Below are 16,515 nucleotides of genomic sequence, written 5' to 3'. Positions count from 1 at the left end.
GTAGTAAAATGGCTCTGCCAGAGCTGAAATCTCAGCAGTTTGCCAGTAGGGTTGTGGCACGAGCCACAGCGCCTCCAGCTTTGCAAGTTTTAAAACGATGTGCAATGTCTCACTGGTGATTCTGGGTGTCACACGGGGCAGTAAGGGCCCTTTCTCCATCTGTATATTCTTCAAGCATAGCATGAGTAAATTCCTTTCCATTCCTTTGGCACTAATGCAAATATCAGTGAACTCTGTGGCAATTTAATTTATAAGGAAGTAATTCCAGCCTAAACTTTGGCTCTCAGTGTTAAATATAATGTTGATTTTTTTTAAATTATTATTATGGGAGGGGAAGAGGGGAAGTGTTTTCAGAGACTATCTGCTCCCTCTTTTTCTAGACCTCTAAAGGTACAGAGCAGAGAATACTACAGCAACGAACATTTTCAACTTGTTTGACTCTTACTTTTCTAAAGACTTCTTTAACCAGTTATTAGAATAATCTCTATAAATGATTTTGTTTAGCTTTAAATCATATGAAGGAAGCACAGGTGGGGAAAACTGTAGAGCATAAGATGATTTTTTAATAGGTTCCACATTATATTTGTGATAGTTCTGAAAACAGAACATGGATTTCACCTAACCACCTTCTGTTCCTAGGACATACCACAAACATTTTCACTTTGTATTATAACTACCTACTTTGATAGTACAAAAATGACCAGTGTCCTCCAATAACAACCACAATGAGACAGTCAAAGGAAAAAAAGGCAAATAATAATGTAAAATACATTTGCTATGCAGTCCTGGCTGTATGAAGACAGACCTACCCATAAAAACACTAACTTTCATGGTCAGGAGTCCTGTGTGAAGGTTAGTGGAAGCCTACAGCACAGAAGAAGAAAACTGGGTTACGCTTGGTTCTGGTTTGTTAGCTTTCCTCATTTTTAGAGAGAAAAGGGGAGGAGATGAGACTGTGGGAGCAATAGGTATGATATAAGGTCCAAGAAAGCGTAGTGATTTGAAAAGTCTGAGTGACATTGACCCAAATATGATCTTGCTAGTAGTTCGTTGGATGGGGGGGGGGAGCATTGATTTTTTTTTTTTTTGAGCTGCTGCTGTATGATTTCTTAACTCTTGCAGTTTTGCTTTTGCTGTATTGATCGTTACTGATCCTTATCTCTCAGAGTCTGCACAAAGTCTATCCCAAACAGTTATCTGTTCACCCCTCAAGTCTACCACATGCTTCCTCCAGCTGACCTCAGTTAACCCTTCTTACTTTGTCAAACATCAAATGCTAGCAAGATAGTCAACCCTCCCCCTCTGGGATTATGATTATGACTTCTGTGTACAAGACTGCTCTCTGTGGAAGCCTTTGCTAAGGAAGGCACTGTTGTAGTCCAGACAGTTGAAGCACTTTGGATACAGGATGATATTCCCTTGCAAATACAAAGAATTAGGTCCAGATGTAGTCAAGGCAGGTTCTCTTTTTAGCTGCTTTTTGCATCTGCAGAGGAGCAGATTCTGATCTCATGGTATTGTAAATCTAGAATAATTCTTCTGAGCGTAATGCACTAATATCAGTATAAAACTTATATAAATGTGATCAGAATCTATTCCTCAAAGTACTAATTTTATAAAGGGAAATCTGTATCTTGTGACAGTTTTAAGATGAAAATATATTAACTGATTTATTTAGCAGCTCTTTAAGGTCAGAGGTTTTTTTTTTTTAAATTCTTACTTGGAATAAGGGTTATAGGTCCCAATTAATAATAAAAGCAGAAGGTAATTGGAGCAGATTATTTTACTTTTTTAAAAAATAATATTTATTGTATTCCAGGCACTAAGCTCTAGGCTAGTATGTTGAGCTGTAGTTCTCTGAATGTGAGATTTGGTGGTGGGTGCAAGTACTATTTCTTTTATTATGGTATGTCTGAAATAAGTAGTATCTGACTCTATGGCTTGTTAATATCATCTGGCATTCTGTAGTAGATATGGAAATATCAATGATGGAAGCAGTAGTGTGCAAATATATGCAAGACATTACAAACAACCAGCAGAAAGATATTTTAGAGAGAGCTCATGCTACAGGGTTTAGAAAAAGGGATGGCTGGACAGTGAGATCCAACAAGGTGCCATTGTGTAATGATATATTCCTTGGTACCTGCCCACTTAATACTTAACTTGGGACAGTGATTATTTGTTACCTAAAATCTGTGTTCGCATGCCAACGTTTCCTGCCTCTACAGTAGGACAAGAAGAGATAGGTACCTTTTGCCTTAAGTAAAGTGTATCACCTTAAATGCTTGTTTATACCCTTTGCTGAGATAAATCAGAATTCACAGGAAAAAAAGATATTTTAAGACTGGATTTTCTCAAATTCATTATTGTAGTTTGAAGCTTTTTCGAAAATCCAAACAATTAATCAGAACTGTTGACTTCACTACAATTTCCGTATTTTCATTTAATATAAAAGAATTGCTCTGAAACACTTTCTGTGCCCTTTTTCAAGCCACAGTCCTCTTATGAGCATTCATGGGAATTAACATAGATCCTCTACCCAGATCATTCTCATGAGGGTACATTTGTGCCTTGATGCTCACAATGTGTGAAACAACTGTAGGCTTTTGATTAATATTTAGGATCTCTTGAAGACACTTGTTGTTTTTCAATATGAAAATTCTGTGGAAGCTATTTATCTGTACAGTGACTGCAGCGATCTCTATGAATAAAATCTGAAATAGGTTTACTGAACTCTATGGAGAAAGAGGCCTTCAGAGTGTATTTTTAGTTCCTGGCCTTTTATGGCATAAGAGAAATGTATTAATCAGTGCATCAATCACTGCTATATGCACACGGGACAATATATTATTCATAACCGTGGCTTGAAGATAACAAAACTGATCTCAGTTTCCATAGAGGCAAGCCTTCATAATGTCCTCTGATCATATACAAATGACATCTGATTAGCACTCACAGATAGAGTCATTTTTATGTAAAGTTTATGCTGCAGTAGGAAACTACTTAGTTGCCCTTTTTTTGAGATAAGGCTAAAAATAAATTTCCTTTACGGAGCTGGACTCTTAACATGAAAAAAGAGTTGGTTTAGATTTTTCACACTAAGTGCAAATGCTATTTGATGCTTTCAGACAGACTTCATGGTACCCTTTCTACTGAAGATAATATTACTGAGTGTGCCTCTATAGCATTAAAATGGTTGGGACCAAATTATCTTCTGTTGTGGCAGTCAGCTGACTACTGTGAAGTTGCACCAGTAGAACTGGGGTAATTGTGTTGATTCTAAGGCTTTGTCTGTTTCCAAACATCATCCATGCTCAAAAAGCAGCAATTTACCAGCAAAACTGCTGTTATTCTGAACTGTGAGATGCGCACAATTTATTTTAATTTCTTTAAAAAATTATAAACAATTTCTTTATATGCAAGAAGGATGTGAAGTGACAGAGGATTAAAAAAAAAGTATTGCTTGTATGTAAAAAATAAATGTGACCTTTCGGAGAGCTGATTTCATTAAGCATTTGTAATGCTTAAGCTATTGAATTACATACGTGCCATGTCACAAACTGGCTGAAGGTTGTATAACACCACCGTTAACATAAATCATTATCACTTCTCTTTGTATTCAGAAAATAAGCTTGAATGATTCTGGATTCTTCCAATTTTCAAAAATGTGTCACCAAGAATCATAGCATTCCATTATAACATAGTCTGAATGAATGCATACTTGCTTGAAAGTGTTAATAACTACTGCTTTATTGAAAAAGCTGCAGAAAAAGAACTTAAAGTATTATTTCAAATATATATTAAAATGCATGCTCTGATAGTGTCTAACTGCAACAAGATTTTTTTAATATTTGCTTTCAAATTTTTAATTTAGAAATGACCTTTCAGCGAATAAGCATTTGGCAGTGAAAAATTATGTCACAGAAGTATGTTCCCTTTTCCAGTGCTAGCTGAACTACATATATGGAGTGAGTGTGAGCAAAGTGTAAAATCAATAAAGGAAGTTCATTGTTTTGTAATATCCCTCCATTTCCTCAGCAAGTCATAATAACTTGTTCTGACTTTTGCAGTACAGAGTGCGTTCCTACTGTTATAAGTAAGAGACGGTGTTTGCACAGTACTTTAAGTATGTGGTTGGAAAAAATTGACCACTTAAAGGTCATTAGATCTTCTGTTTGTTTTGTTTCACAGGTGTTTACAATTCAGAGGAGTGAAAAATAAACTTATTAATCTGCTTACATAACAGAGATATTAAAAAAAAAATCTGTAAGAAAAATTGTACCTGAAATATTTGACAAATCTTAAATACTCACCTAAAACAAAAGTATCAGCTCTGAAATAGTTGAGCAGGAGTCATGCTCATGATTTACCATGTTGAATTTAAGTATGTAAGGCTATAATCTGGTGAAAAGCTGTTTGTAAACTTGCACATATCAGTAGCATTGAATGTAAAGTGAGTATAGATACTCTGCATGTACACCTGGAGCCTGAACCTGTGCACAGATTTATAGCCTTCTATTTAAAACCTGAAGTCAAAATTTTGGTGTATCAGTGTAGGACCCTCTGTACTGGGGTCTTTAGGGGCAGCCCGCAGGAGAAATAGGAAGAAGATTCATCGTACTGTGTGAACGATGAACTTAGTTGTAATTTTCTGACTGTCTGAATGCTTTTTACATAAAGCTATGTATAAGCACATGAGGAAACAAGCTGGTGAATATAAGCAATGTGAATTTATCAAGAAAAAATCAGCTTAAACCTTTCTACCTTTTTTCTCTGGAGGAGGGAAATTATTAGTGAGTCACAGTTCATATTGAGCGATATTCTAGGTGAGTTCCCTAGCGATGTCCTAACCATGCTTCTGCTTGGTATTTTCATAAATGAAATTGAAAACATGGATGTTAAATATGTAGATGATACCAAACTGGGAGGAATTATCACTGTATTTAAGAATAGCATTAGATTTCAGAGAAATATCAATGAACTTGAGGAAAGTTTTACGTTGTCATTTGGAAGGGGGGGGGGGGAAATTCAGTGTGGTGAGGATAAGAACATAGATAATTAGGAAAAATCAACTCTGGAAACAGTGCATAAGAATGATCCAATACTTACAGTGGTTCACAAAAAAGACAAAAACACATAATCAAGGTTATATTGGCACTCATAAATAGCAGCACAATGTTAAAACATAAAACATAAACCTTTGGTAAAGAGCACTTTATTCAGTTTTTGGCATCACACTAGGGAACAAAGATTGTGATCAATTGGAGAAAGTTTAGGAGACAATTAAGAATAATCAGGGGTGGCAAACCCAGTATTTCCTAAGAGGAGAGGTAGACTGGCATTTGTTGGGTTATAATAGTGGAAACTGAGTGGACTCATGAAAATTCTTCAAGTATATGGACAGCCACTACAAAGTGAAATGAAGGTGATCTATTCTAATGATTATTTTGAGAAAAAAAAAAAAGAAAGAATATAAAAAAATGTATTGAAGGATAATTTGGAATTAGACATTTTATAAAGCCTTTTCTAACAAAGTGCTGAAGCATTAGAATATTGCTTTGGGAAACTGAGGAAGCATCATTTATGGAAAGCCTTTTAGAGCAGGTTATGCAAATGTCTTTCTGAATCATAAACTATAATGGATGGATTAAATGACCTAACACCCTTCCCACTTTATTTTTTTTTTTTGTATTCTATGATTATTGTATCCTTATGCATAAGGATATGGTATAGGTAATAAGTAATTTTGGAACCAATCTCTATTTCACTGACATCACCAGAATGAAGCTCTAATGCACAAATGACTGGAATACATTTATGTCAGTCATGATTTTGAGCTTCTTGCATTATCCTTCAGCAAAGTTAAGTGAATAATTTGTACTGGTAAAAATGTTAATGGAAAATGATTGCTCATTCTGCTACTCAAGAAGTAGGCACAATCCTATGGAATGTATCTGGCCCAGAGTAACTGGGGAATGCTTGTACAGTTTGGTTGGAAAAGTAAATTAGACTTCAAAATTACTCTGTCATTACTGTGTGTAGGATTTATTTATTTATACTCTTGCTATATTTTTACTGCATTGATTCATGCTTTTCATATTGTTGAGCTGAAGTAATGCCAAGTTTTAAATTTTTAACGCCCTTTGAACTACAGATTGTGGGAATAAATTTAATTTTTCCTCTTGCTCTTCAGTATGCTTTCTCTGCTCAAAATTGCAGTAGGAATCAGTGCAGTTCAAAAAATTTCCTTAATGGGAGTCGAGTATTTTCACCATTGAATTTAAGAAGATGAGTTTTACTTATTTATAGGGATATTCAGCAGCAGACAATCCAAATGCATTTTGATTCAGTTCACATTGGAATGAAACTTGAGAAATTAAAGGTCTAGTATTTGGTATAACGTTTTAGGGATTAGCTATGTCCTATATCAACCCTACAATATCTGTTACTTTTGTTCTTTTAAAAAAAAATCCTATAAAACCTAAACAACATTTAAGCTTCATGCTCAAGTGGATTTCACAATTAATAAAAAGCTTAGTAGAAGCTGAGGCCTAAAATTCTCCCAAAAAGTAACTATGCAGGCTGTTAAAATCACATGAACATCTTAATGCAATACTACTTCAAACTACTTTGCTCTCCCTGCTGGAAATGTAGGATCCTCTAAATAATGAGCAAAGTGTGGTGTGAAAAATTAGATGTTTTGGAAACATTAAGTGAAAGACAGAGACAGAGATTTGCAGAGTGCATGAAGTATCCTGCCAGGATACAAAATTATTTCAGGCCAAGAAAATTGAGTCCAAGCTGTTAGACATACTGTGGGTATCCTGTTTGGGCAAAGGAATGAAACGTTAGATTGGAACATTCTCTAAAGCGTTTGAACCCAGCTGGTATTATATTTCACTTTGTGGTTGCTAGCACAGTCACGCTGATAGAACTTTTCAGCTACAGTTGGCAACTTCCAGAATGCTGTTCTCCTGAGGGCAGTGAAATTTGCTCCTAAAATCTCGAGTCATGAAAGATCTTGGAGCCAAATAGTCTGCCTGAAAGCATTAGGTCTGGGAAAATCTGATCTGGTCACTGATTTTAACTATAGGAATGTCTTAGTGACCTGCTAATGTTAGAAGCAATGAGCAGGTGTTTCCCTCTTATTGGCCAGGTTCTGCCGGATCTCAGCTCAGAAACAGAGCAAATAATGGAGTGTACAGGAAATTAGGGACTGTGGTGTGGATGGCCAGCTAGTCCTGGGTATACTCAGCAGTGCAAGATATATTGCATGAAAAGGTAGTATAGGCTGTATAATATCTGTGTAGATCTATGAACCTCTTCTTTAAATGCCAATAATACTGTGTGTGTAAGAAATACCACATGTGTAGCATTTTAAATAATAGGGATCTTGTTTTAATTGTTGTGTTAGATTGTGCAACACTGGAGACTACTTCAGCTTTGTGGTCATAAATTCTGACAAAGACATCATGCTGAGTGGGTTTTTTACTGCATTTTAAAACGTTGCAGGCAGGAGAAAAAGTGGAAACCAAAATTTATAAGCTACAAAAATCGTGATTTGTCAGACAACAGTAAGTTTTAAGATAGTTTGTTGATGTTTAAAACCTGAGGCACAAAGTTTGTTAGAGATGCAGAAATTTCATTTCAATACAAGTTTGAAATTAAACTGAGCTAGTGAACAAAATTACTTAATACAAATTGCTTCAAAAAATATAACAAGACATCAGGAATAGTTATAATGTTCACTCATAAAACCATGATATACTTGGTAGACCACAGCAAACTTAAGTATAAATAGCATTTTAGACTTTTCATTTATACTTTTACGGTTGTGGTTCATCAAAGATTAATTTTTAAGCCAGAGCAATATCAAATCATTGCTCCTTATCAATTCTACAGACAACCTAATAACTGCTAAATCGTCAGCTAAAGGCATTTAACGTATACTGAACCTGAAAATGCAGGTACTTTTCAGATGATGTACAGTAACTGCAAAATGATTAGTATGTTGTGTCCAACGCCAAAACCTTAGAGAGAAAACTACTATATGCAGCACACATTTGTGCAACTTAACTTTGTTCTTAGCCATGGATGTATTGATTCAAGGCTTTGAATGGACAAAGAATGTGCGTGGAAAATGTCTGACTTTCAGAGTGAAAGGGTAACACCTTAGCTCAAACTGCAGCTAAAGCTGCCCACATGATCCCTTGCAAGCATGCGGAGGGCAAAGGGAATGGAGCTGACAAATGCGATTCAAACACTGTTTAAAATTTTAGGATGATTTCCCTCTCTCTACATGCCCTCTCTCATCCTCTGCCTGCTGTTGTGGTTATTGGTGGAAACTTGAGACCTAATAATTTGATAAGGTGTGTGGCCAGACTTAGGTGAAATGCAGAGGAATGCTGGGGCAGCGGGGTCTGTAGGCTGGAAATGGCTGACAGATAGAGCGCATCCCTTAGTCATGACTACATCCCGTGAGCTTCTGCGACTTTATTGATGCTAGACAAATCTGATACCTTGTGGCACGAAACATACTGTTTTGCTAAGGAAGTCTTTGCCTCTCTGACTGCAAAAGTCATGCCCAAACCCAAAGAAATCCTTAACTGAAACTTTTGTGGAAGTTTTTTGTATATGAAGACTGCAAAGCCTTTATGGACACAAAGTATCGCAGGTTTCCTCTAAGGTGGAATATTGATATTGTCCCTCTTCACTTTTGGAAACCATTGAAGTGCAGAACTGCCTTATTTCTAATGACAGGGTGTTTTTCCAAGAGTTTTTGTTATCCAAAAAGATTTGGATACTTCTGATCAGGATTGCGATTTTCAGGATTGAACATGGAAGTTTTACATGATGTAAAATTTTGAGACCTGTACTCCGAGGTTGTTAGTCACCTTTTAAATAGGAACCCGCTGCTTAAGGAATGACTGGAAAGGAATGAAATGTTACCAGCGTAGAAGAATACTTAGTGAAAGCGTGCAAGGGCTAAAATCTGTATTTTAATAACTAATGCTTTGGGGGCCCACTTATGAGTTCAAATTTGTTCTTTCAGCAAAGGACAGAAAATTCTGGCTGATCTTAGGTGCATAACCTATATGCAAGCACAGTGGCCTTTGTTACTCAGTGCGTTTTCAGTATCAGTTAATTCCTGTCTAAGCTGATTATAACTGCATTAGAAAATTTCCTTCTGTGCTGAAACAATTAAAGATGCATCTACACATGCTTTTCACATATACCAAAATGCATTTATATTTGCACAGAAACTCAGCACAACAGTGCAGTAGTATTATGGAAGGCAACAGCAATAGCAGTTACAAAAACTTAATTTTTAAGGGTTAATATCAGGCATTTAAACTGAAAGTTGTTTTGTTTTTTTTCCCTGAAAATTCTGGCAGGTTACATGATGATTTTCCTTGTTTTTGTGAAACTTTATAGGAGGTGATAGCTTGAATCCATATTTGAGCATTAATACTTATAAGGCTGTATTGCTATAACCAACTTACTGTGTGGGTCTAAATTCAGGAAATACTTGCTCAGCTCCAGCACAGTTTTGAAATTGTTGTTTACTGTTTGTATTAAATTGCAGTCAATCTAAAAATGATTTCTGACCGCTTCTAACAGTTAGAAGCAGTGTCAGAACTTCTGAAGCACTTGAAATGAACTTTAAATGAATAAACAAGAAAAGGTGTACTTTATGAAGAAATAAAGTAGACTACAAATTAAACATTAGTTGAAAACTTTTGGTACAACATTGTGTTCTTTTACAACTGTATCAAATTTCAGTGATACCTGCTTTTGAGAAAATAGCAATTGTATTTCCTACCAAAAACAAAAAAATCTGTCTGAAAAAAGGAACTGCCTCCAAAACATCTAAGCAATGATTCATTTCCTCTCTTTCGAGACTCAGATTTTGTACCGTTCACCGCTGATACTTGGTTATGTACCATTTAGCCAAGATAGTGAGAAAAAGCTCTTTAATGTTTGCTTTGTGTGGTTCCCCCCCCTCAGCTTTTAAGGAAGATTATTCTTTTTTCTTTTTTTTTTGGAGGGGGGTGGGGTGTGGTGGGGTTGGGGTGTGCCAAACGCCAAAAAAACCCACAACCCAACCCCTCAAAAAAAAGAATACTTAGGTAATTGCATTCGATTAGTAAAGTATTACAGAAAAGTTGTGTTTACTTTAGAGCTGTGTGACTCTGGGGAAATCATAATTTGCAATAACCTATCCTGCAATTTTACCATTTTTGCTGTACTCTACAATGTCTACATGTAGATCATTGTTTTGCTAAACTGAACCTGTTATTCAGAAACATTTCATTTTGTATGCCTGTTTCTTAGAATGTGTTTTTAATTTCATGTATTAATGGCAAATTGATTATGTAAACATTTCATTTGGATAGATACCGTCAAGGCTGTGATTTTAGCTATGATTGGTTAGAAGTATTATATTGTTTCTAATCCTAGGGTGAATAAACACTTAAAACGCTTCTGCTGTGAACAAACTTCATTATGAATGTAGAATTAATTGCCCACAAGTTTTTTCTCATAACATCTTTTGATGTTCAATTTCTATGAACATTCGTGCCAATTAAAATCTGTGTCTCAAGACAAGCAAAAGCAGAAAAGGCCAAACATTACCAAAGCAAGTTTCTTGAAAAACTCATCTTTGCAAACCTAGAACAATTTTTGGAACATTGAGTCTACTTTACCGCTAATGTTGAAAATATTAGTATTTCAAAGCTGTCACTGTCAGCCACAGCATATTTTTCAGACAGTAGAAAAGAAATTAATAATTAGAAACACTGATGCTAAAAATAAATCAAAGCCTCCCTCTCATTTTAAGAAAGAACTGTTTTGCTCTCATCTGAGACCTCTGTCCTCTCAAATATTTTTGTTCGCTGTGTAACTGGACAGTCATATGTGTGGTTATTCCAGTGGGCAATGAATGTACAGTTACCAAAGGGATTTAACTTTGAAACTGTAAGAGCAGGATTTTCCTGAAAAATGATGATTTTAAGTTACTTGCTCCAGTCTTTTGACACAGCTGAAATTTGGTCATGACTGCGTGGCAGTCACTGCGAGGTGGCTTCTTCAACCCTAGTGTGAGGTGGCAGCTCCAGGCTGCAGGGCCGCATCCTGCAGCCCATTGCCACCTGGATCCCAGCTGCAGTGAGCAGGGGATGGGCGCACAGCACGCGCTGGTGGGCAGCTTGCATTGCATTTCAATAGCAAGAGCACTCAGGTGAAATACAGGCAGAGGGGGAAAATGGTTTTGGAGTCTGGAACAATGTGGAATTGTGACAAACAAAACAGGCGCTTTTGCAAAGGATAACTTGCCTAGTTTTTAAGGTGGTCTGTACTATTATTTCTCAGTCAGAACCCCAAGGTGTTGACAGCGCAGACCAATGGTAGGATTAAGGCATTGAAAGTACAAGTTCTGCAATAATTTGCTTTCTCCCTGGCTTGACCTTGCTTGCAATGCTGGTAGCAGAGGTGAACCACTGGCTCTTCTCACTGAGGCCCTCAGCAGAGGTGGCTTAAACAGTTGACAGGGCAAATGATTGAGGCCACAGTGTCAAAAAAATGATCGAGGGTAGGACTTGCACGCTATACGAGAAGCAATGTGGTGTTTCCCTGACAGAGGCAGTGAACGGGACCTAAGGCTGTCAATGGTTGACCTTGCTAGACCTGCAGTTTCCTTAAGATGGAGTTGTGCTGAATATGATTACATTTTTCTCTACTTGTCCTGCAGTGTCCCCCTCCCATACAACTGCTATACAGCATACATAATCTTTACTCAGTATTGTGTAACATGCAGTGTCACTGTGATGGTCTGAACCTCAATTATCCTAAATTACTTGTTATCCAAAAAAGAGTCTTGTCCCCTGACACATCTGTTACTTAGACTGAAAATTGTCTTGAGCATCAAGATGTATTAAAGGTCCATTGTTCTTCAAGTTTCCCTCTGCGAACCTGTTGTAGTCCAGGTCACCTTTTACTATGGTTGAATACAAAGTTATGCAAGTTAAATATTTCTTTAACAGCACTGGTTGGTGAACAGGCTTGCTGAATAAATGAGCAAGCTTGTTCTCCAGAGACCCACTACAATAGTGAATGTGTCACTTTTTAAGTTCTACATAAACTTTACTCTGATTGCTGTCCTGCATGATTTACCTACTCATTTTTTTATCCCTTTGTTCCCCCTTATACTGTCAGTTCCTTCCTTAGGCAAGAAAGTGTGCAAATGTTTCACAGTGGGTTTTCAACAAATACTTGTTGGAACACAGAAACTACATTTCACCCTTATATAACTGTATTCTGTCCCTTTTTACCCATTTGACAAACAGTTTTCATTCAAGCAAATGTTCACTAAAACATGTTTCAAGCTCTCCTAGGTGTAGGATTACTGGAGGTTTTTTTTTAACGAGAAAGGCCATTGCCTTGTGCAGTAGGAAAAATAAAGGTTCTCTCAAACTCAGAGTTCTTCCAGATGTAATAAAACTGAATAGAAGGATCTGTTCCATACACCTTTTTCTAGGACTCGAGATGCCCTTTTCTGTAAATATCATTTGATTCATGAGCCATGAGAAAATACTAAATGAATTTTGTGACTAGGTTATGCAGCCCAAAACGAAATGTGCATTTCACATATATATCAAAAAGTTTCAATCAATTAATATAGTCCAAAGTCTCATAGGAAATGATGGAAATCAGGAATTTAAAGCAAAAATCTGGAGAAAGTGTAATCAGTTTAGCGAATTTATGAGTAAAGCATAAGGTATATTATTCATTCTGATTTACTTGCTCAGCTTGCAAACCTTCTATGATGTTACTTTCTCAGTTCTACAAATCTAATAATTTGACTTTTAGGAGCATCAACTTATCTTCCTCTCATTACATCATAGTGCTTTTACAATATGCTCTGCTTGTTATACCAAGTAATTGTTTCTATCACCATTATCTTCTCTCTTCTTATCCATCATCTCTCTGATAACATCCTATTTCTTTGCCAGCTCTGTTTCACAGTGTCTGCATCATATTAATAATAGCACAGATGGAAAAGTTCTGTGAGGTCACTCAGAACAATCCATTTCCTGATGCACTGTTGGGCTTTTATATATTCTTCAATATATGTAGCCTGATGGTAAATGAGTCAAGTGACTGGATTTTCACAATCTCATTCAAGTTTTAATGCAGTATTTTTTTTTTCTTCTATCTTTCTCCCTTTCTACCTTTTTATATTTTTTCCAGTAGCTAAAAAGTGCTTCTTGACAGATAAGAAATTGCATAGGCTTATGAAATCTCTGGCACAGTCAAGTACATCATATTCTTAACAGCATTATTAATATATTAACAGGTGGAAGCTTATTATTGTTCAGTGCTTTAAGTGTGAAATGTCTCATACTCTTTTTATTCATTTATGTAGTTTTCAGTTAACTTGATTAACAGCTTGGGCTGTTAACTTCTTAAATTGTTTTATTTCACAAAGACAAAATAGAGTGGTTGGAAATTCTTTTGGATTTGATTCTGCTGCATTACCCATTTTGGCTTTTAGTCTGCACAAAATCTAAATTGATTTTTTTTTTTACCAGTGTTGCATAACTTTTAAATCTTGATTGCCTAATAAAACTGGCAGAAAACAAGGAAATGAAAAAGGTAGGGGATGTCACACAGTTGCTTGCTCCAATTGTACAAAGTAACTTCCCCTATCTTGTCAGCAGACATTGCATCAAAATAAGAGATTTTAACAATTTACTGACTGATGTGGCCCGTTTCACGCTTTTTACAAGCCAGGTGTTTAGAGCAGTGGAAATTGCCACAACAGAGATCTGGAATAAAGCAGGAGATAAACTGTTCTGTTCAGGGCAGCCTAGGCACATGCTCTCTAGTGTTGTCTCTTTGAACCTTCCACTTTCTGTTAAAGAGTTGTTATACTGAGTTTTCTACCCACTCCACCTGATTTACATATAAAATACAATAATTGAAAAATTATCATTTAAAACTTGCCAAAATTGTAAAAGGAAGAGGTCATAGGAGACTCGGAGATAACCTTCTCAAACATGAAGAGTATTCACTTCTCTCCCTTTTGGTGAAGGGAACAGATTTGTCAATTTGATCTCACAACCTGGTAACCTTGGCTTTATGTCTAATATACGGAGCTGCTCTTGATCACTGTGTGCTTACCGGGATGTACTGCTCTGTTCAGAAAGGTGATGCTTATGCCGCAAGTCTGGCTGTTCTCTGCAGTAGTCCTTCTCCCATTACAGGTACCAGTTCATATACACACATGTATGAGTATATATGTCAGGGTAAAGCCCAGTTTTCTCTTCTCACTTAACTACTTGATTTTTGATTTTGAGTATCCTGTGAAAGCTCTTATTCTTTTATGAAGACTTAGAGTTGAAATAATTTCAGTATTAACATACCATATAAATTATTCAATTCTAAAGTACCAAATCCACAGGCACATGCTTCTGTTTAGAGGCAGTCTAATATGTGAAAAGTGAAAGTAAGTAGTGGTCTGGTAATTGTCCTTTCAAGTGATCTTGGCCAAGTGATTTTACTTTAAAATATTCTGGCTGTTTCTTCTCTCATGCTTCATTTAAATAAGATCTACAGGAGAAAAAATTCTCTCCTATGCAGTCTTTGCAGAGTACCTAGTGCAACAGAGCATAATTCTGTGGTCTTCAGGAATATGAATTTCATTTGCAAATATGAATTAAGGAACTTATAGCTATTGTACACAGAGTTCCCTAAAACAATTCCAGGTTAGAATGATCTTCCTAAACTTTGCTTCTCAAATACATTACAGAGAGCCACTATTGATCCCTCATCCCCTACTTTGCACATGCACAGTGACCTACGGCTATTTCCACCCCTGAAAACACAGGCCAAGACTACTCCAGAGGAGTACTCTTTATTTCTAGTAGAAAGTCTCCTCATATTAGAAATTCTGCCAGTTCAGAAATGTTAGTCAAGCCTTATTTTAATCAGGCTTCCCTATGAGCAAATTAACGCAATGTGGTATACGTGCGTTAACATGATTTTACTGATACGACTTTATTTTATTTGGGAACTAGCAAAACCTCTATCTCTAGAATTAACTGTTTTGCCAACATAGTGTTGTACCTACAGCAGACATAATGATAGTTATACTAGGTGACATTTTTAGGGCTTATTATAATTTGCAAAAGACACCTATTCAAACTATTTGAAATGTTAAGTATATGTTATAGTTCCACAAGCACTTAAAGGTAATATAATCCTGCCACTGGAGGAAGCTTTTCCTTCCCTTCCATCCATTTGTGCTGACTGCGAAATGAACCAGACGAGACGTTGCTATGGCTTAAACCGATGTTATTCCTTCCTCCCCGGTTTGGTTTGAAATCCATCAATTCCCTGCGTGGGTCATTTCAGAGTGGTTTGAAGACTTGCACAAGGGAGAGAGCAAAGAGGGGAAGTGAGAAATGAGTGGGTAAGCATGAAAAGGGCATCTTTTGGATCAGTTGAATTGTTGCCAGGTTAAACCACTTTCAAAACTTGTTATCTGTGTTATGCTCATACAGTAGTTGGGATGAAGAAGGGGGATAGGATTAGTTTTAGGGAATCCTCCAGGTGTCTTCTAAAAAATTCTAATAAATTTCAAGTTTCGTATTGGTCAAAAGTTTTCAGTGTTCTTCCTGTTGTTTAGATCTCTGCATATTTGTGGGATGTTATCCTGTCACACTCTTACTTATGTCACAAATAAAGTGTTATTATTATTTTGCTAACAAGTTGCTCTAGGAGATTCTTCTCAAATTTCTAAGATGAACTCTGTATATTTTAATAATTCCTTGGGCACTACTATTAATTACTAAATTTTTTCAATTTTTAAGAAACAAGGTTTCTATCAGCCTGCATCTGCTTTACTGGCTTAATTTTCCTGTGAAGTTGTAGCACAGATTTTTGTCATTCCAATTCCTTGAAAGAACTGGCTTTCTGACTCTGTGGATTTGCCCTCCATTTAGTTTTTGTAATTTGCGTCAAAGCTAATCTCAACTTTATTCTTGTGATTTCTTTTTAGGGACAAAAAGAGCTCCTGCTAGTCCTTTTGTGTGGAGTACTAGTAGGGCAATCAAATTGGTCATCGACACCACGATGCTATTTTGTACAGTGTAGGAACTCTGTATCTACTGAAAAGGTCACCTCCTAAATTAAGATCCATGCAAATCTTGTATCTTCTGATATCAAAGATAAATTCAAGGGTGCCTAACAGGAGGAACTGGAATATTGTTATGCACTGTTTGTGGTGGAAAAGCTACTGCAAGCTCCATCCTTTACACATCAGGCCACAACATGCTTATCTGGGGTCTAATAGGTGGCCTTGGCCAGGTTGCTAAGGGCTCAGGTGGAAGTGGTTAAGCTTGTTCATATCACCCAAGCCATGGTGCCTATATGCATGCCCTTACCTTGGGAAAATGCAAGGTAAATCAATTTAGCATAAAGCTCTTACATTTCAAACAAATCAAACTTTCATTA

This window comes from Balearica regulorum, chromosome 14 (assembly GCF_011004875.1).
Source record: "Balearica regulorum gibbericeps isolate bBalReg1 chromosome 14, bBalReg1.pri, whole genome shotgun sequence".
NCBI classification, from domain to species: domain Eukaryota; kingdom Metazoa; phylum Chordata; class Aves; order Gruiformes; family Gruidae; genus Balearica; species Balearica regulorum.
This window is presented reverse-complemented; position numbering follows the sequence as displayed.